Consider the following 21,846-nt stretch of genomic DNA (forward strand, 5'->3'; position numbering starts at 1 on the left):
GGCATTCAGTACCATTCCCTGGACTATAGGCAGGCTGAGGGCAGGCTGAGGTGGGAGGAGAAGTGGCTCATTCACTCGAATGGACAAGCCTCCACTGTTCAGAAATGTAACATACATCTTTAGGATGGGGCGAACAAAGAATGGGTCTTTGTAACCAAGGCACAAGAATCTCCTTGGCAGAACAACATGTAGTTCAAGAAGCTTATAAAGTGGTACCTCGGGTTACAGACACTTCAGGTTACAGACGCTTCAGGTTACAGACTCTGCTAACCCAGAAATAGTACCTCGGGTTAAGAACTTTGCTTCAGGATGAGAACAGAAATCACGTGGGGCGACGCGGCAGCAGCAGGAGGTCCCCAATAGCTAAAGTCTTACCTCAGGTTATGAACAGTTTCAGGTTAAGAACGGACCTCCAGAACAAATTAAGTTCTTAACCTGAGGTACCACTGTATTATTACTGTTTTTGACATTATTTTTTACGTTTTTATTCTTTTAATGCCGCGTAAACTCTGATTTCCTTAAATAAGCATAATTACACTTTATAATTTCTGTGCTTCAAGTTCATTCAGACTTCCTCAGACTGAAATGTGCTTGGCAAATTTACTAAGAGTTTTGGACTCTCTAAGTAGTGGTGGCACTTTTACAAGGAAGGTGATTTTTTTTTTTTAGGGGGGCGTTCTGCCAGAGATTTAGTAATTTCTGATGTGGTGACAGCTGATTAAAGGTTTTTAAGTGTTGTATATCACTTGCAACCTGATCTGTTCACAGTCACCTTATGCAAAATGTGAAGACTGAGAGCACAATTCTGTATGTGCTTACTCAAAGGTAAGCCAGACCAAGTTTAAGGGGACATTCTCCTAGGTAAGTGTTTATTGAGCTGCAGCCAAAACACACCTGCCATTTGAGAAAAGTGCAAAGGAACATAAGGAAGGAGAAGGAGATTCTTCTGTGACTGTGAAAGATAAAACAACCACATAAAATGATAAAAACAAAAGGACTAGGCTAGACTAAGACCAAAAGGACTTAGCTGGTCTTTAAGGTGCTACTGGAAGGAATTTTTTTATTTTGACTATGGCAGACCAACACGGCTACCTATCTGTAACCAAAAGGACTAGGTAAAGGTAAAGGTACCCCTGCCGGTACGGGCCAGTCGTGTCCGACTCTAGGGTTGTGCACCCATCTCACTTAAGAGGCCGGGGGCCAGTGCTGTCCGGAGACACTTCCGGGTCACGTGGCCAGCGTGACGAAGCTGCTCTGGTGAGCCAGCACCAGTGCAGCACACGGAAACGCCGTTTACCTTCCCGCTATAAAGCGGTACCTATTTATCTACTTGCACTTAGGGGTGCTTTCGAACTGCTAGGTGGGCAGGAGCTGGGACCGAAAGACGGGAGCTCACCCTGCCGCGGGGATTCAAACCGCCGACCATACGATCGGCAGGTCCTAGGCACTGAGGTTTTACCCACAGCGCCACCCGTGTCCCCACAGCACCACAACCACATAAAATGATAAAACCAAAAGGACTAGCATGTCTTTAAAAAATCATTCCTGGACCACCTGCACTGAGGTAAACACCTTCCATAGTGAATTGGTTTCTTAAAAATCTTGCTATTAAGTCTGCAATTTCACATGAACAGCTTTTTAATATCATTGGATGATTATGATTGGTTACAGGACTTGAACATAATAAGAACCTGTTACCAGCCCATAGGATTGAAGCCCCCCAAATATGGTTAGTTTCTTATACCATGTGCAGGGTCTTGCCCAAGAAATTTTGCTGACTGAAGCAAAGGACAAGATGGTGTCTGCTCCCTCCCTCCCTCCATCTCTCTTGCATACATTCCATTTGCAGAAGACCACTGGACAGGCAGCTGAATCAAACTCTGGCGACAGGACATTATCCTGCAGTGTGCCTGAGGGCGACAATCTAATGCAGGGCTGCCGGCATTGCATGGTATTCACAGCTCTTTCTCTCAGAGAGGAAAATGCCTGATCAAGAGGAACTGACCCCTCACAAACATTCTCCAGCACCAGTTGCCTGAGGTACCTGCCTTGTGATAGAGCTGGTCCTGATTATGAAAGGTATCAGAATATCTTGCATAGGGCTAGGGGAGGAATTCAATTCAGTTCACATTTAAAGGTAAACTTAGCTAATTCAAAACCATGCAAAAAAGCAAAAAACAGCTATCCTTTGCAATTTGCACTTCTCTGAATTTTGCAGTGGAGTCCTCCAGCCATGAAATCTTTCCATAAATGCATATGTTCGGGTGCAGTGTGCATAAAAATGCATATATTGGTGAAAATAACATACAAAATGAGCTGTGTTGGGGGAAATTGTTTGGCAAAAATGTGTTGAGAACTGTTTGACTGCTTTCCTTTTGGTTTCTTTTTGGAAAATTCAATTTTTAAATACCTATTAATTAATATATATATCAGGGTTTTAAAAACATTAACCCCACATTAGACCTACCCAAAACACGCACAAAATGTTTTTGTATTTCAACACTCTGTTGTTAGCTGCCATGGGCTTTTTAAAAAAGAAAAGGTGGGATATAAATATTTTAAAAGATACAAATTAAGTTCTTCCAAGCCAGGGAAGGGGAGAAAGTAGAATCAGTTCACATGTAAAGAAGAACCTACCCAAGTTGCAGTTTCCAAAACAAACCAAAATAAAGCCATCCTTCAAAATTTGAAGTTCTCTGAATTTTTTGATGCAGTTCTTCAGCTGAGTAGCATCTACAAAAATGCATATAATTGGGAAAAGTGTGCATGGAAATGACATACAAAAATGCATTGTGTTAGGGAAAGTAATTTACAAAAATTAAAAAATAGACATATTAGGCAAAAGTCTATACAAAAATGTATGTATTAGGAGAAAATTGCATTACAATACTAATGGGTTTTCGAAAAGACAAGACCTGTGAAAAACTGAAAACGTTTGGGGAAAATTGGAGAAACCAAAACCGACAAATTTGCCCACTCCTGTATATGTATTTGTCCCCTGCCTGCTCCTTGACTCAATAGGATTATGCTCCCCAGCACAGCTGTTGTTGTTGCATCTATGCACATGTCTCGTAGGCAAGAATAGGCAGAAGGAACTTGATTGAAGAGTCCAAGTGGTGGGAGTTGTAGTCCAGCAACCTCTGGAGAAACACAGGTCCCCCACCTCTATTTTACAAGATTCAGAGGATTTTTATTCCACTGAGTTGAGGGTTGATTGTTGTTATTTCCTGATGGGCATGCTGCAAAAGCAATAACAGTGGGCAAGAAAGGCCACTTCCAATGTATTTGTCCTATCAGAGAACCTGATCATTACCAACATCTCATGCATAATAAATTGTACAGAGAAGGAGGGGGAAGGGTAACTGTAGATGGCTAGAGCGAAACAATCGTCTGTTGTGTTCTGGAGTTCCCAGTGTGCACACTGAAAATCAGTGCTGTGTTCTCACCACTGGGTCTCAGGAATACTTGGAACACAAATAGACAAGACCACAAAAATAAAAACCATCACTTACCAGCCAACCTCCTCCTTCCTTTTCAACTTCCCCTCCCCACCCCTCATTTAAATGAAACAGCAGACTTGCCTCTTTTGTTTACCTGTTGTTTGGCTAATTCACCTGCATTAAATTGTGATGGATCAGATGCTGTTGGCTGGAAACCTGAAACCAGGTGAAAATGCAAGTGGAGAATTGTATCTCTCTGCTTTTCACAGGCACAAAAGCTGACTTTCCTCTTTGGTGCCCAGCCAGAGAACCATGAGGGGTTCTTTGACATGTACCTAGTACTAACCACTCCTAAATTGCCGCTATATCTTTGGGGCAGCTTAGTCATAAGGAGTCATCAGAATGGCAGCAGGGCAGCATTCTAGGAGAATACTTTGCTGAGAGTCACTATGAAATGATGGACATAGGAAGCTGTCATATGCTAGGTCAAACCATTTGTACATTTAGTCAAATAATGAGGAGGAGGAGCTCTCTGGCAGAGGCCTTTCCCATCGCTTGCTTCCTGATCCCTTTGACTGGTTTTTCTGTTTTGCTTTCATGACCAATAGGCCCATGACCTATTTGTTGAGGATATCTGGGTTCCCAACGATGGCAGAGGATTGGTACGAGATATCTCTCAGGCTGATGTGCACTTCATATGTGAGTTGCCCAAGCTGCCCTTTGCTTGGCTTTGCTGTCCCACTGGGCAGAAGACAGTCATAGACTCTGAAGGTCCTCTAACTGAAGGTACCCTTTACTTGAGGTCTGTCTGGTCCATGTCTGGTTTAAAGATAAGGAACATTAAGAAGGGAGGATGGGCAGGAGCCTTGAAGTTGCCCTTTGGCCATGAGCAGCACCTGGTCAACAGATGGAACAGGTGTACAAGTCACCTAGTGTCTTCCCCACTGTGGTGAGATGTACTGTATTTCTGTTTAAATTGCAGTAGTTAGATCTAAATATTCAGATTTGGGGTGGGGATGCTGGAATGCTGAGATCTAGAGAATAGTGGCTTGTTTAGGGCCTCCTAATGAATTCAGGGCTAAGCTGTGGACTGCAGAACTATCCAGCAACAATTATGTGCCAGAAATTGCCTGATAAAACCTGGGCATGTCCTTGGCTCACAACTCACACAGGTAGAACATTTTCTCATATCAGGCTTAACTCATCTTTGAGACTCTCATTTATATTAATGGGTGCTTTTGATGGGGACGAGTGGGCATTTGCAATGGAAAAGGATCTTCTAGCCAGTGCAGATTTTCCATCTGACTTATGAACCAATTGTGGTGCCAGGGTGAGGACAAACTCAACTGCTTTAAGCTTCATGCAATGTCCTTTAACAGTTTGCCAGGGGTGGGGAATCGGCTCCAGCTGGTGGGCAACCATCTGGTAGCCACACACCAATGGTAGAGCCAGAGGCAAGAAGTGGGCGGGGCAATGAATATGACTCTTAACTTTTGTTCAGCAGGCTACATTCCAGCCACACAAATTCAGTGGTTTCTCTACACATACATCCCACATATCTTGAGCCAGGCAAGAGGCATTGTCAGAGTCCAAGGACACTCTGTAGCCAAGCAAAGGCAGAAGTAGAATGTGGAGCAGGACCAGTGAGAGGTGTGGCCTGGGAAGAGCCAGATAAAGAGACCAGGGGGCTGCATTTGGCCCCCAGGCCTGAGGTTCCCCCGCCCTTGTAGTATGTGCTACATCAGTCCCAGGCTGTCTGTGTAGGAATTGTGTCCTAATAATGTCTGAAGCAGCCCTCACATCCATATCATGTGTTGAGAACTGGACGGTTGGTCCATTAAGGAAGCAAATGCTGGGATAAGTTTCAGTTATTATGACTGGCTCGCGCTAAATATCCATTACTGAGCCCCATTGAAAAGCTTCATATCCCATTACAGATTCCCAGAAACATTTTGTCACCCTGCGTCACTGCACTTTCTTAATCTCCACTGTTTGCTAATAGCTTTAGTCTGAGTCCTGATGCAACAGCTGCTAATTGTTAGCGCCGCTTGCATTGCATTCCCAATGTGGGTCAGCTCTCTTAAAGACCTCACTAACTGGACAGCCGGATTGGTATGGCTGCAGGGCGTAGAACTCAGTAGGACATCTCTAAAACTCTGGCCAGAGGAGAATTCCACACAATTCCTCATAATTTCTCTACACACTTACCCCCGTCCCACCAATTGCCACCCCGCCCTGAAGAGCCTGGCTATGCCCCAGACCACAGCAGGGTTGGCAGCTGTTTGGCAGCTTGTGAGGTGAATCCAATCTGGCATGACTTTGATACACTTTCATTTACGTCTACATTGTCTCCCAAACACATAGCTGAGTCCAGAATCCCAAGCTGTGCTATGCAATGAAAATGCTTTACTGTCTGGGAATTGCCTCGGCAGATGAAAACACAGAAACCAGTATCCATTCTTTGAAATGGCCAGATGACAATTCCCAAGAAGAAAATGATGAATTTCACCAAACTAGGTCTTCTAAAATGGCAAGAAGAACCTGATGGCCAATGTCAGATGTAACCAGATATAAACTGGATGGGCACATCCCTGGATTACAATTCATTCCAGATTCTGAACTGGGACCCATCCATGTTTTGGTAAATCAACAGAGAGGCTTGGCAAGATTATTCACAACAATGTCACTGAAATTTTATGCAATGCAAATGAAATATAGATCCAGCTCTCCAGATCCATTACTCAATCAGCAGAATTTTTAAAATGGTAAGGGGCTTTTCTGAATTTTATTATTTCAGGCTGTGAGATATGTAAGCATGCATGTTCGAATGCTTCTGCCTCCCAAAAGAAAACTTAGCACTCCACAGAGAATAATAGCACATCAGAGAAATGGCAAGCCTGAATCCTCTGATTTGAGGATGGTCCTTATGCATTATCTAAAGGCATTCAGTTTCACCATCCACTTTCCCTGTTCAATGTCCACTGTTTGACAGACAGGGCACTGCCAGAAGACTTCACCCTTTGCTTGGGATATAATGCCATTGTCACATTAACTGTTATAGCACTGTATGCTCCTGCTCTTTGCGCAGCAATGCCATGGTGAGGAGAGGAGGGCAGGGCAGGGCATCAGCACCATCAGAATGTGTGTCCCAAAACTAGAATAAGAAGAGGGCATTTGGGCAGGTGGCTTCTTACCTCTGATACTGTTACTGCTATGATACCTGGAGTGATGTGCAATGAAGGATTTGCATATCACATAATATTACGCCAGAGAGCCTTCTGTAGTATAAAACTGCCATGCATGCTGAAGATGCTGTAGAAATAATATGTGGTGGTCATACAGTAAAACATAATAAAATGTAGCTTTTACTGAGCCCCAGTGTTTTGGAAAACTCTTCACTTCAGTTTCAGGGTTTACTTATCCCACTTGACTGAGCCCAAAATGGGTTTTCCTTTCATTTTATTGTGTGCATCTTTATAATCAAACTCTACTACATATTATGAAGATATATCAACTTGCAGAGTCCTGTCTTATTCCTTCCAAAGCCCTCACTAGACTCATTTTTACTTAAATTCCCATCTGTGCTGCTGACTAGGTCAAGTGACACACTGACTCTGGGAGTGCAGAACTTCTGGAGTCTGGTTGGCTCCTAACCCTGACAGACCACACAACCCCTAAAGAGTCCAAGGGTCACATCTTTCCTTCATTGCAATACTGGCTGCATTGGCTTTCTTGAATGTGCAGTGTATTTCTCAACGATGAGTGACAAGACTTCCAAGCTTCCTCTGTGCAGAAAACTGGATGCGCTGGCCACATTTTCATTAGCCTGAGATTACTTTTTCAGACAAATGGCACCCCGTGCATTTTAGGGTTGCCTATGGATCACTATGATGATTCTACCCATGGAAAGGAGGACGTGTCCCAAAAAAAGAGGACATATGGCAACCCTAGTTTGCTCCCACCATCCCTTGTGAGTTTGCAGGGAGGCTCAAAAATAAGACAATTTCTATTGGGGGGGGGCTGGAAAACAATGTGTTGTACACTCCTTCGTATGTGGAATTTAAAGAAAGCACCAGTGCCTTCGAGATTTGAATGAAGCTGTTAAGAACATAAGGCTTGGTGGATCAAGCCAAAGGCCTATGCAGCTCAGTATCCTGTATTTTACGGAGACCAACCAGATGCCTTCATCATTTCCCAGACAGCTATTTCTGAAGATGAACTGGCCAGCAAGGTTTTCGGTTCCCTCTTCTTTTTCCATTCATTCTTTGTTTTCTTTCCCTCCTTGCTCTTAACAATAACTTCAAATTGTCCAGTGCAGAATATCACATTGCTGCAGTTTGGCCTGCTTTGTCCCTTTGTAGCTCCCAGATGCTGGCTGGCTGAGTTTCTGTCTCTTTCTCTTGATAAGTCAGCTTCCTTTCCCTACCCAGTCCCAGGTTTTTCTCACACTGACTCTCTCCCCTATTGCCTCCAATCCACCATTTGCTTTCACTGTCTCTTATTTATCATACTGGTTAGGCTTAATTTTTGCATCTCTTCAGCAGTAGATTTTTCTCAAACCTCATAATGACTAAGCCACACACAAACATCCCTCTTTCACGGCTAGCACAAACAGCTGAGGGCTTCTGCATGCATTTGTGCTGGGAGTTTGTCTGAATGAGCAATTTAAGCAGATATATATTTGCTGTAACCTGAGGGGTATTTTGCATGGGGGACTGAGGAGTGGAAATCCAAACCAGCCTCAGTCCATCCTCTGACCTGCAATATTAACTGTGGACTACATTGCAGGGGCTATTGTAAATGATTTTTTTTCATCACAGCCTTCCAATCAGGACTAAACCTGGGACCATTTTTATGCAAAGCTCCTACTGAACCACTGAGCGACAGCCTCTCTAATAAAAACAAAGAAAACTATTGCCCTCCTCCCCATTCCTCCTTCCTTCTTGGTCTTCTGCTTCCTAACCTTATGTCCTATGCAGTGAGCACCTATAGGTTCCCTCTTTGGGTTGCATTGTTAGCTTTCAATAGAATGCCATTCTCCAGGTTGGTGACCTGGCAATCCCATGTGAAGTAGGAAATTCACACATATCTTAGCTATGAACAGAGTGGGGGTCCCACTATCTTCCACACCTCCACCCCCATCTGCAGTATAGGAATAATACTGACCTACCTCTCAGGGACACGGGTGGTGCTGTGGTCTAAACCACAGAGCCTAGGGCTTGCTGATCTAAAGGTCAGCAGTTCGAATTCCCGCGACGGGGGTGAGCTCCTGTTCCCTAGCAGTTCAAAAGCATGTCAAAGTACAAGTAGATAAATAGGTACCACTCCAGTGGGAAGGTAAATGGCGTTTCCATGTGCTGCTCCAGTTCGCCAGAAGTGGCTTAGTCATGCTGGCCGCATTACCCTGAAGCTGTACGCCAGCTCCCTCGGCCAGTAAAGCGAGATGAGCACCGCAACCCCAGAGTTGTCCATGACTGGACTTAACGGTCAGGGGTCCCTTTACCCTTTTTTCTCAGGGCTGAAAAAGTTATAAGATGGAATTCAATGTCATGCTTGGAAGAGTCATTCTGTCTGCACAAGTATTGCACTTGCCCGATAGCATGATCCCACCCAATCTCCCACTCCTATCACATGTTTTTCTTCTGATACTTTAAGCCAATTTCAGGGAGGGCACAGGGGAAGGAGAGGGAGTAAAAAGCAAACAGACAAAAAACCATTGTGGAAACATAATACCATGTGCAAAGCTTCCACTGCAGGGCTGGTTAAGTGAACCCTGCTCATTAAATTTTCATTTGTTCACAAAATATCAAACTTTAAAGGAGCCCTACATGAAAACTCCTGGATATACCTTTCAACAATTTGTCAACCTTAGGTTACTTTGCAGGGACTGCTATACCTGCAAATTTCTTCCGCTTCTGTAGAAAGGGAAAATGTTATAACTGTTTTTTGTTTCTCCAGTATAGTAAATAGGGAGAAACCAAAGTTTTGTTTTTAACAGAATTAATTTGGTCCTGAATAGCGAGTCAAATTGGAAAGGCGCAGAGTAGCTCAGAAGCACTTCGGGCTACTTCTCAAAGCTACAGATAAAGATCAACCCTTGTGGCCAGTGCACACTCCCAGCATATGGATAATTATTATGTACATGAGTACTCCTAACATAGCTCATTATTATTCCAATTCCTTGATAGGGAACCATCACTATAAGATTGTAAATTTTTCTAGGCCATCCACTGCATTTAATTAACTTAACAACATGTGCACAGAAAGCTATTCTAAGATATTTTTATTCCCATCGCAGACGTGTTCTCTCCAATCTGTATGCAGCACATTATATCTTTGGAAATATAGATGCTCCAGCTGTTAAATAAATGTAAAATAAAAGCTGCTAAATAAATGTAACAAAGAAGAGAGTCTGGAATCTAAAAGCACATTAAAAAAATATGAATAACAGGTAGATAAGGCAGACATAGCCTCTTCCTCTCTCACGCACTCAGCTGGATTTTATTTTTATTTTTTGGACTAATCCCCAAAGGCCTTGTTAAACTGTTCTAATAAAATATGATAGAGGCTGTATAAAATGCACAAACAGGAACAACAGAAAGCCATAAACATGTTTCCTGCTGTTAGGGTTGAGATGAACAGCCCTGCACTCCAGTGAATGCTTGAAAGAGGTTTCCACACATGGTTAGAAGAAGTGGGTTGCAAACTGTTGTGCCATTTTGCAAAGCTTCAGATTCCTTCTGGACACAACAGGAGCCTTGCTTCTGGAAAGAGGTACATTTAAGTTTGGGTCAGGGAGGTAGGATAAAGAGCTGGAATGGATCAGATCAAAATAGCTTAAATGGATGAGATCAAATGTCCATCTAACTCACCGGACTGTCCCTAATGGCAACTTGTTCTGGGTAAGTCTAAGTAAGAATGTAAGGCATGTCCACATCAGACAAGTTCACTACCGAGCACCCAACAAGAAAGGCAGGAAGCAATGCCAGGTGTAGATACACCATTAGTTTTGGGTTGGTGCCCCTTACTCTGGTTTTATTTCTGCTAGTTTGGCCTGTGAACTACAGAGACACCATTGCAGAGTCATCACCATGGCCAAGATCTAGAAAGGAGGGGAGGACCAAGCTAATAAAGAGCACGCCATGCTCTGTTGATTACAAAATTCCATCTTCCAACAGTTTGCTATTTACAGGCAGCGCCTTCTGTCTTCAATTTGTCTCCTAGTCTATTCTTTGCATGGTTACTTGGAAGTCCACTCAGTTTCATGGACTTACCCCACTGCAATGCACAGAGACTGTGTGTAAACCCAGCCACATTGCTGTCCTTGGCCACACAGCTGCAACCTATTAAGAGAAATGTTTCCACTTGCAAAATTGTTGCCTGATAATTTCATCTGGTGCACTCTAATATTCATATTAATAAAAAGAGTAAATAAACACTAGATTCAGCTGAATCCCAAACAAAATCAGGTCATTATGTGGGGATCAGGGCTTGAGCCGAATCGGGCTCAGGCTCATCCTGGGTGGATCAGGCCACCCAGAGTGACCCAGCGTTGTCAGGAAGTAGGTCATCAGGCAGATAGGCTACAGGGGTCTACTTCACCTGAATGTCCACCACAGGGAAATGAGCTTGCAGAGGGACTCCCAGCAGGATGGAACCCTCCTGCTCTGAAACAGGAGGGTGGGAAAGGAGAGGCATCAGTTCCTTCTTCCCCTGCTCCCCCCCTCCTGACTTTATGTTTAAATAGGTTGAAAAAGAAAGGTGCAGAATTATTGGTATTTGGACGCAGGTGGCGCTGTGGTCTAAACCACAGGGCCTAGGGCTTGCCGATCAGAAGGTGAGCGGTTCGAATCCCTGTGGCGGGGTGAGCTCCCATTGCTTAGTCCCAGCTCCTGCCAACCTAGCAGTTCGAAAGCACGTCAAAGTGCAAGTAGAGAAATAGCTCCGGTGGGAAGGTAAACAGTGTTTTCATGCACTGCTCTGGTTCGCCAGAAGCAGCTTAGTCATGCTGGCCACATGACCCAGAAGCTGTCTGCGAGCAAATGCCGGTTCCCTCGGCCAATAAAGCGAGATGAGCGCCGCAACCCCAGAGTCGTCTGCGACTGGACTTAACAGTCAGGGGTCCCTTTACCTTTACCGTTATACTGATCTGTTTACTTAAATGTCTGAGCACTGGGTCAGACTGGATCACCAGCCATCCTGTTCCTCCCACTTCCCTTTCTTCCCTTCCTCTCCGTTACTTATATGCACATAACATGTTGTCTTGGTGTCTTATGATATAGTTTGCATTGTTTGACTGCTTTCCTTTTGGTTTCTTTTTGGAAAATACTATTTTTAAATAGCTATTAATTAAGAAATATATTAGAGTTTTAAAAACATTAACCCAACATTAGACCCACCCAAAACTGCTTTGTGGGTGACTCTGGGCTGGGTGTTCTTCTGGTCAGGCTGGATATCATCAGGGCCAATAAGAGCCCCCAAATTGGGTTGGAGGGCAAATGCTATATTGTGGAAAGCATGGCCATTTGTAAATATATCCTGGTTCAAACAAACACTTCCTACACACTGTCTCAGTTTCCATTTCACACACTACAAGCCTGAGATGACAACACAGCAAGCTTGTGTAATGTATGGTTCAAATTCTGACTCAGCCATGAAGCTCACTGGTTGCTCTCAGGTGATAACTCAACTTACCTCACACAGTTGTTGTGAGGATAAAATGGGGAGGGTGTGCACTACCCTGAGCTCAGTAGAGGCAGGGTGTGATGAACGTGTAACCAATAAATAAGGAACAGAACCAACGCAGAGAATTGTTGGACGGAAATTTCCGGCACCAGCCCTGTAAAATTCCTTTTCCTAATATGCTGAACCATGAGCTTGCCTGGCCTGTTCTGAAGCCGGCATTTGTTTCCTCCCTGAGTTTTTATTTCAGTGCCAACAAACTGCAGCCATCAAAAAGTTCCCAGACATTTAATAGATGTGCATTCATGTAAGTATATCATATTTCCCTCCAGATATAGCTTCAAAAAAAAGCAAGCAAAATCTTATCCAGCATTCTCATGATTTGTTTGACCTTTACAAGTTCACTTCTGTGTGGTTAGCTGGTTCCTAAAGTGGCAGCTCTGGCTCCATTGTAAGCAAAGTTGGGCGATAGTTGGAAATGCCAGAAACCTTTAATGGGGGTGGGGGTGGAAGGCAACAGCAAGACTGCAGGTTTAAGCGTCAAAAGGTCCAAAGAGGTCTCAATGGGATTCCTAGGAATTCAACAGAAAGAGGCTTTTCCAGTCAGACACAGGGAGTTCATGCAGATGGTCCATGACACCCTCTCTGTTCTGTGGCTAGCTAATTGTTTTGCCACATCCGGTAGTTCTTAACAACAACAAAAAAATCTTTCTCGACTTCTGCGTCATATAACATTTTATAAGAATCCTGACAGAAGAATTCCCTCCTGCATTGATGATTCTACAAATCTGCAATCTTCATGATTGCAGAGAGAAACTTTTTAATGTGATGGCAGCCCACCCCCCACCCCACCCCATCCAAAACAATGGTTTCTCATAGGCTTGGGAGCTTAGATGCAGTGATGAAGCACTCCCTCTGGCAGTGTCATGTGTCCTATGGAGACATCTTGGTTGGTTGGATCAGAGCAGGAGGAGGATTGAAATGAGAATGTGGAAGTGGTGGAATCAGATTTTTTTTTTGGGGGGTGGCCCAGAGGACAAGGAAGCACCAATCTGGAGCCAGGGTCAGGGGCTGAGGAGACAGTCAGGAAAGAAGCCCACCTCAGTGCCACCAGACATCCCAAGCACCACATCATAGCCAACGGACATAACTGGAGTTGCCTCCCACAAGTGAAAAGCCCCCCTACACCCACACCTCTGGGAATATGACTGGGCATAGACCAGATAGTGTTCTGAAATGTTCTGAAGCTGCCGCCCCCCCAAGTCAACACCAGTTCTGAGAACTACCTGCTGCTTCCTCATTCAGGAGCACTTCCATTTTACGTCATTTCTTGTAGATCATACCTCTTTGGCACAGCTTTGTGCTAACCAGTGTGGCCAAAGACAGCTGCTACAGATTGATGTAAAGTGAGTGACACTGGCAAATAACAACAAAGGAGAGAGTGAGCAGCCAGAATCAAGATACGGGTCTCTCTTACCCTTTGCTCAACCGATATATCATCTTCAGAAAATTGTTTTAAGTTGAAATAAATAACTCACAGTATATCAAAGCCGCTGCTAGTGTTGAAGCTCATTGGCATCTTTTTGCCATGTGCAGTAGTGATATTTTGGTCGATAGGATGCAGCAGCTAGACTGGTGACTGGGAGCGGCCGCCAAGACCACATAACACTGGTCTTGAAAGACCTACACTGGCTCCCAGTACGTTTCCGAGCACAATTCAAAGTGTTGGTGCTGACCTTTAAAGCCCTAAATGGCCTCAGCCCAGTATACCTGAGGGAGCGTCTCCACCCCCATCATTCTGCCCAGACACTGAGGTCCAGCGCCAAGGGCCTTCTGGCGGTTCCCTCACTTCAAGAAGCCAAGTTACAGGGAACCAGGCAGAGGGCCTTCTCAGTAGTTGCACCCGCCCTGTGGAACGCCCTCCCACCAGATGTCAAAGAGAAAAACAACTACCAGACTTTTAGAACAGTGTTTCCCAACCTTTTTTGGGCAAAGGCACACTTGTTTTATGAAAAAAATCTTGAGGCACACCACCATTACAGCCCCGTGACGTCAGCGCGCAGTGTCACGCCGGGAGGGACGCACAAAAGTGTAAGTTTCAATTTTTTCCCTCCCCCTTGCCGGGGAACCTCCAATCTTTGGGGGTGGGTGGGGGGGAGGCAGCAAAGCGAGGCAGGAAGGAGAGCGTGGCTTGGCTGGGTGAGCTTTGGCAGGGGCAGGGAATGAGAGCCGCGAGCCGGGCGCTGCGGACGGAGGCGCTGCCCGCCGAGCTCGCAGGCAGCCAGGCAGGCAGACGGTGAGAGCCCCACGCTGGGCAGCCTCTCCTCGCCGCCGCCGCCCCGCCTCTCGCCGCCCGACTCGCCCGCCTCCCTCCAGGCAACATCTCGCGGCACACTAGTGTGCCACGGAACAGTGGTTGAAAAACACTGTTTTAGAAGACATCTGAATGCAGCCCTGTTTAGGGAAGCTTTAAATGTTTAATTGATTGTTGTATTTTAATATTCTGTTGGAAGCTGCCCAGAGTGGCTAGGGAAACCCAGCCAGATGGGCGGGGTAATAATAATAAAAAATTATTATTATCATCATCATCATCATTACACTCCTACTTCCTTTTGCACCTCACCTGAGCACAACCTAGCTTTTTCTTATTTTTTTACCAGCAGCTGTTTCTACTGAATGTAGTCTTCCTATCTTGATTTCAAAGTTCAGTATAAATGTAACCCAGTTTCATTTTCCTCATCCAGGCACCAGGGAAAGACAGTTTAGCATCTTGCTGATATGTTCCGATCTTTCTGTCCTGGGTTGTATGAATTCCTGTGGGCATATTAAACATTTTACAGGAGCATAAGACAATAAAAAGAGCCTCCTGGGTCAGGCCAGTGGTCCATCTAGTCCAGCATCCTGTTCTCACAGTGACCAACCAGATGCCTGTGGGAAATCCAGAAGCAGAACCTGAACACAAGAGCACCCCGCCCCCCCCTTTCTGTGGTTTCCAACAACCAGTAGTCAGAGGCACAGCTTCCCCCGACTGTGGAGGCAGAGCACAGCCCTCTCCTCCATGAATTTAGCTAATCCTTGTTTAAAGCTATCTAGATTGGTGGTCATCACTGCCTCCTGTGGGAGAGAGTTCCACAGTTTAACCATACACTCCTTCACTCAGCATAGTGCCACTTCTACTTACATAAGCCGTTTGCAATGCAACATTTTATTTCATAGATGCATATTTTATGCAGAAAACGGCCATGTGTGCGCATCTGCTGAAACATAACACTCAAGATGATTTATGTTTTGAATGCTTGTATTAAACATGAGTTTGTGCTTGACAGCCTGAAATCCCCAAACCTTAACTGAGACGAACAGTTAAAAGTCAACAGGCAACAAAAGAGACCACTGCCTTTCACCTGAAAAGAGCAATGCTGAATAACGTAGGAAGCAGATTGAGGCTGCAATCATAATCCCACTTACCTACGAGTAAACCCCACTGAATTCAGTGGTACTTACTTCTGAGTACAGATTCAGGTAGGTAGCTGTGTTGGTCTGATGCAGTCGAAACAAATAAAAATAAATAAATAATGTCCAGTAGCACCAACTAAGTTTGTTCTGAGTATAAGCTTTCGTGTGCATGCATACTTCTTCAGATGCTTACTTCTGAGTAGATATGATTAGGATTGGAATTTTAGTGCATATGCGCTGTGTCTGGCAACATACAACTTATACACACACAAAGTAAACAAACAACACTTCAGAGAAAAAGAAAAGCAATGTGGTCCCTTTCTTGACATTATGCATCAATGAATAAAATGTATATAACATAACTCACAAAGCAATTTACACCTCCATTTACCTGTAATTAACTGACATGCTAAAGAGATTATTCTGTCAGTGCAAGCATTTCTGCTTGCGCAAGGGAATGATCTCTGCTCTCTTTTTTATTATTATTATTTTGGATTTGATATCCCGCTTTATCACTACCCGAAGGAGTCTCAAAGCAGCTAACATTCTCCTTTCCCTTCCTCCCCCACAACACTCTGTGAGGTGAGTGGGGCTGAGAGACTTCAATGAAGTGTGACTAGCCCAAGGTCACCCAGCAGCTGCATGTGAAGGAGCAGGGAATCGAACCCGGTTCCCCAGATTACTAATCTACTGCTCTTAACCACTACACCACACTGGCTCTTCCCCCCTCTTGGCTGTTCTGGGGGTTCTCCCAATTTTCCCTGAGGAGAGGTTGGGGCAACATGGAGAGGGGAGGAGTGGGGGGTCAAACCCATTGTGCTTTGGGCTGTCTTCCGCTAGTGCGGCAGGTTAGTTGAATCCAGCCCTAAGATTCCCGTCAATATATGAAACTTTACTTTCAGTCTTTGGCTTCGGCACCATGGGTAAGTTGTATATGCCCCATTGCATGCATATTTCTTTCTTTAAAAAAATAAACAAACTAAAAAACTTACAGAAAACTAAGGCAGAAAACATTCATAGCAAGAGTCTGTGCCATGATGGAAGTCAAATAGAAGTCAGATACTGTAGAAGGAAATCGGCTTGATCGTCCATTTTCAATGGAATCCTCCAACGTTCTTATCTGAATGACCCCTTTGTGTCCAAACATCCTTAGACTGCAGTCCTATACACACTTACCTGGCCTGGATGTAAGTCCCATTACACAGTTAGGAGACACTCCTATGCACACTTACTTGGGAGCAAGCTTTGCTGAACTCTGGACTGCATTATGAAGCATGACTAATAACTTGTGAGACTGGCGAGGAGCCTATGACATCCTAGGAAGCAGTGGCGTAGCGTGGGTTGTCAGCACCCGGGGCAAGGCAAGTAATTTGCACCCCCGAACCCGTGGATTTGCGCCCCCTAACCTGTGGATTTGCGCCCCTAACCCTAACCCCCAGATGTTGCACCTGGTGCGGCCGGCCCCCCCTGCACCCCCCACGCTACGCCACTGCTAGGAAGCAAAAGTTCAATAGCAGATTGACACTGGTGTGCCCCTAGGCTCTTCAGAAAAGAAAAGAAATTAAAATCAGGAAAGATCAGCTCATGGAAACACTGATGGATTGGGGTGGCAGAGAGGGGGAGCTGATTTATATGCAGTCGGAACCAAGCTGCCCGGGCTCCTGCCAAGCCATATAGATGTGGTGGCAAGACAAACAGAGAACTTGCAGAGCAGCCTGTGTAAATATAAACACCAGCACACGTGATGTGGTTCACAGAGTTCAAGCAAACACTTGAGAACAACGGGGAAGCAATTGCAAAGTTTAAGGCACCCTGAGGATGGCTTGAAAGGCAAAAGAGAAAGGTTACAAAGGGGGGGGGGAATCTCTTCTCATCCCCAGCCATTTTTGTCTTTTTTGAGCACTATTTTATCAAGCCACACGTTCCAATTACATAATTAATGGAAGCAGATGATGCGTGGCTATTCCAGAACAATTTTTTTTGTTCTTGTACCTCCTATTTTCATTGCAAAACTGTTGAGACCAAAGTACAAATTTCCTTTTGCCACTTCATTCGTGAACTGTGAACCCCTTATTCATTCCTACCCCAGCAGAAATCTGTCATTTAAACTTTTCCAGAAATAGAAAATGAACTGTGGCTTTTTGGATGTAGAAATGTGAAAAAATGGAAATTGGGAGACTTTCTGCAGTGGAGATGACCATAGCAGGACACTTGAAATTTGTTTTCAGTTTCATAAGCATAAGTCATTTAGTAAGCTAAAATTGAGTGCAAAGGCCTGGGCCATGAATCCTTCAGGCTGGTAGACACAAAAGGGCCTTCTCAGTAGCAGCCCCATCATTGTGTAACTCTAGTGGGCCACTGGGAGAACAGAATGCTGGACTAAATAGGTCTCTGGCCTGATCCAGCAGGACTTAGACTCTTCTGTTCTTAACTCCTTCCCATAGAAGGTTCAACTGGCTCCCTTGGTGACGGATTGTAAACAAGCTCCAAAGACCTGACTCTTTACACCCACTTTGAACTGATTATGATTCTGTTTTCTGCTGCTCAGTCATAGTTTTAACTGTTGCTGCAATCTTACTGCTGATTTCAGAAGGAAATGGTTTCAGATGGTTATTATTGTGAATTTTGTATTTGACTTTTAACCTGTTGTATAATGATTTTATGTTGCAAACTGCCTTCTGAGACAGTTGCTTTGGCCCTGAAAGGTGGTATAAAAAATATTGAAATAAAAATGTATTTATGCTTTTACAGACCTGCTCCTGTACAGTGGGGGTTTTGTGATTCCCTGAACTCCCTTAAATTTTATTTTGTATGTGCCTGTATGGAAAATGCAAAGATCTGTTTAAAAGAGAGAGAAAAGCACTGGCTGGGAATCATGGATCAGTTTTCACCATAAAAACTAATAGATTTTAATGAGTGCCTGTTTCATGCGCATAGCTGTTGTCAAAAGGGCATGTCATCATACAATAACCTTCCAACTCCTTCCCCTGGGGTTCATCAAAGGCGGCTGGGCACTTAATTTATTACAAAGACAGGTGCCACAGACAGCAACAAAAAGGAGAAAATCAAAACCACTATGCCAAGAACAGAAAGGCTGGGGAAAAACAACCGCCCCAGTCCCAAACAAACAAACCAGAATGCGCAATTTGGCTGACTTACGCATCAGCTACTCACATGCTCAGATGACCCATGTGTTGACGACATTCTGGTTGGAGCCTTTTCGGGATTAGCCAAAAGTGTCCCGCGAACTCGCTGCAAAAAGAAATTGACACTACCTCCTTCTCTCTCTCTCTTCTTCCCTGCCTGTGAAACTTTGACTGCAGCAGCACCCCACATCACCTTTCCTTTGTACGCAAGTGTTTAGATCACTTCTCTAATGTTCAGCTGAAGCCTCTCCAGAAAGCAATAGCCACCCAATTTTAATTAAATAGTAAGGGTGATTGGGAGGGATGCCTAAAGTTATTTTAATTAATTTATCTCTTTGGGAGCAAAGCACTTGAACGAAGGAATCTCATGATGTCAGTGCAATGATATCCAGTCAGCTATATTTACATTCCACCTCCTCAGGGGTTTTTAGCATTGTTTTCTATTGAACAAACATTACTCTTTCTTTTTCCTCCACACCCTTGTTTCTTTCTGGCTTGGCTGCAAAACAGTCACGTACCTGGGTCACCTAACAGTAGGTCTGAAAAACACATTACCATCTACAGCAAAGACGTATTCCCCCCCCCCCATATAATCAGATTAGAACTAGGGTGTTCGGAAAGGAAACAACAAACTGACTTAAAACAGGGAAAGTTGGTGGCCCTCCAGGTGTTGTTGGACTTCAACTCCCATCAGCCCCAGCCAGTAGGGCCAATGGGTAAGGATAGTGGTTGTTGCAGTCCTGCAGAGTCCGGAGGGCCCCAAAATTTCCCCATCCCTGACCCAAGAAATGCTGGCTCATTTAGTCCAGCAATCAGTTTTCAACAGTTGTGAGCCAGTGCCCCTGGAAGCTCTCAAATAGGTCATGAATGTGATGCTTTGCTGTCCCCATATATTCATCGGAATTACCTGATACTCAGAAGCATGCTGCCTTCTGTAGATGGATGATCTCTTTTGGCAGCTCACAGTCACGAAACTGAGCTGTCCTTCACTGATTTCTCCACTCCTCTCTTAAGGATACTGAAATCCCCTTTGCACATGCTCACTGCTGAGTGGAAGGCATGACATAGGGTATTCCATGTGTGCATGAATTCCACAACCAAGTGAGCAAAGCTGATCACCAGGGCTGGCCCTTCACATTCTGTTGCCCTCTCCCACCCAAACAAGATGTACTGTGCATTGCAATTCAACCAGGGTCGCTTGAGATGGCATGTGGGTAGAATGCTGGAGTACAGCACTCTGGCCCCAGCATCCATCGAAATATTTCAAGGAACTCGGGGGTAAATCTTCATATCTGACACAGCCTCTCTGGTGCCCCTGTAGCACTGCTGTCTCCAAGCAGCCTCCTGGCTTTGTTGTGTTGTTGGGCCTGATAACGCTACTGCCCAAAGGTCAGTAATTAAATGGAGAAAACCTGGCACTCATACCTCCACTGTGTAGACTAACATCACAAGGAAGCAGTTCACACACAACAATGGATGCAGGCAAAGGGGACCAGGGTTCATGGGAACACACCTTGGGACAATGAATTCTTTAATTTAATTAAGCATTGCTTGAAGAATGCTAGCTTATGTTCTGGATCAGTCGCCGACTTCAGGGAACCTTCAGCATGGGGCTACCAATGGGCTCCCTTCCCACAGCTATGATTGCACAACATTTTTTGTTACTTCTGCAGCCCCAATAGCAAAAGCACTCAGTGCCCTCTTTGCCAGCCCCCTGGATGTCATTTTTGCCATAGAGGAGCACAAGCGCCCTTTTTGAAAAGAATCCAAATATGGCTCCCATCTGCAGTGCCCACCCATCTTCTTAATGTGCCCCAAATACAGTGACACGGCTTATAGATCTGTGTAGTCCATAGATTTCATATATCTATAGGCTGGGTTTTCTATGAAATTATATATAGATAGGAATGCCCACCACTAAAATGGCAAGCCGTGCGTCCAATGGCGAGTGGCAGCATGGCTGAGTCAAACAAGTTATGAACCTTCCTGAGTCCCTGGGGCCTTCAACTAGTGCCCAACCTTGCTGAACTCTGGCAGCAGACCCACTTGCATTGGTGTTGAACCCAGTGGTGGCACTGGGGGGGCGGAGAGCAGGTGGGGCGGGGCTGGCTTGCATCCTGGGGGCATGGTGCCCAGTGCAGGCAGGGGGGCAGCCACGATGCCACCCCACCAGGATTGCACTGCCGGGGGCAGTGTGCTCCCCCCACACTCCTCTTCCTCCGCCAATGGTTCAACCTACCACCAATCACCTTTATTGAATGATTCTATTACAGTATTCCAAGACAGGAATTCTCTCTCCTGTCTCCATACTGTTGGTACTCCCATAATTTTTTTTGTGTCTGATCTTAGACAACATTTCTCCACCTAAGCTAAAAGAAATCTCAAATGCTTTTGCCTTTATTAAAAGAGAAAATAGCTCAGCCTCCTGGTCATCTGAGCTGACATTGCTGGAAGATTATTATTTTTTTGAAAAAATGTGGTACACCCCATTTCTCATATGATTCTGTCGAAAAGCCAGCATTCCCCCTAATCATCATAATAGGCTTCCACGAACTGACTCAGTCTTAATGATCCATGTAAAAATCCATAAGTCTGTAGAAACAATAAGGTACAGGGAGAGGTTTTTATTTGGGTCCTGTTGTGGATGGCTGGAAAGGTATCCACGGGTAGTGCCAATTGGATGTGTGCATATATATATATTATATACTTTAATACCCTGAACCTTGGCAACATTTACTTGGAAGTAAATGTCGTTGATTTCATTGGAGCTTACTTCCAAGTAAGTGTGTGCACAGCCTAAGTCAGAGAGATTGATTGTATTATTTTAAAACTTTCTGCATCAATATCGTCTGTCACTGACCAAATACCTCATCTCATCCCCTCAGAGACTCTATAACCTAATCTGGCTGAGTCAGAGTACAGAGTTCCTGAAAGAGGTCCTATAAAAACTGAGCAATGGAAGTAAGCAAGAGAAAGACTACCCCTCCCTCACAAGCCTCATTCTCTCCTAAGTTGTTCCATGCAGGGAAGAGAGAAGGATCACACTAATGGATCTGTTTTGTGGTCTCGAACTTCTAGGAAAAAAGCAATTCAGAAACAACAATTCCTTTTATTTGTGAGTGCAG

Source organism: Podarcis vaucheri (assembly GCF_965113315.1).
Source record: "Podarcis vaucheri genome assembly, chromosome: 1".
NCBI classification, from domain to species: domain Eukaryota; kingdom Metazoa; phylum Chordata; class Lepidosauria; order Squamata; family Lacertidae; genus Podarcis; species Podarcis vaucheri.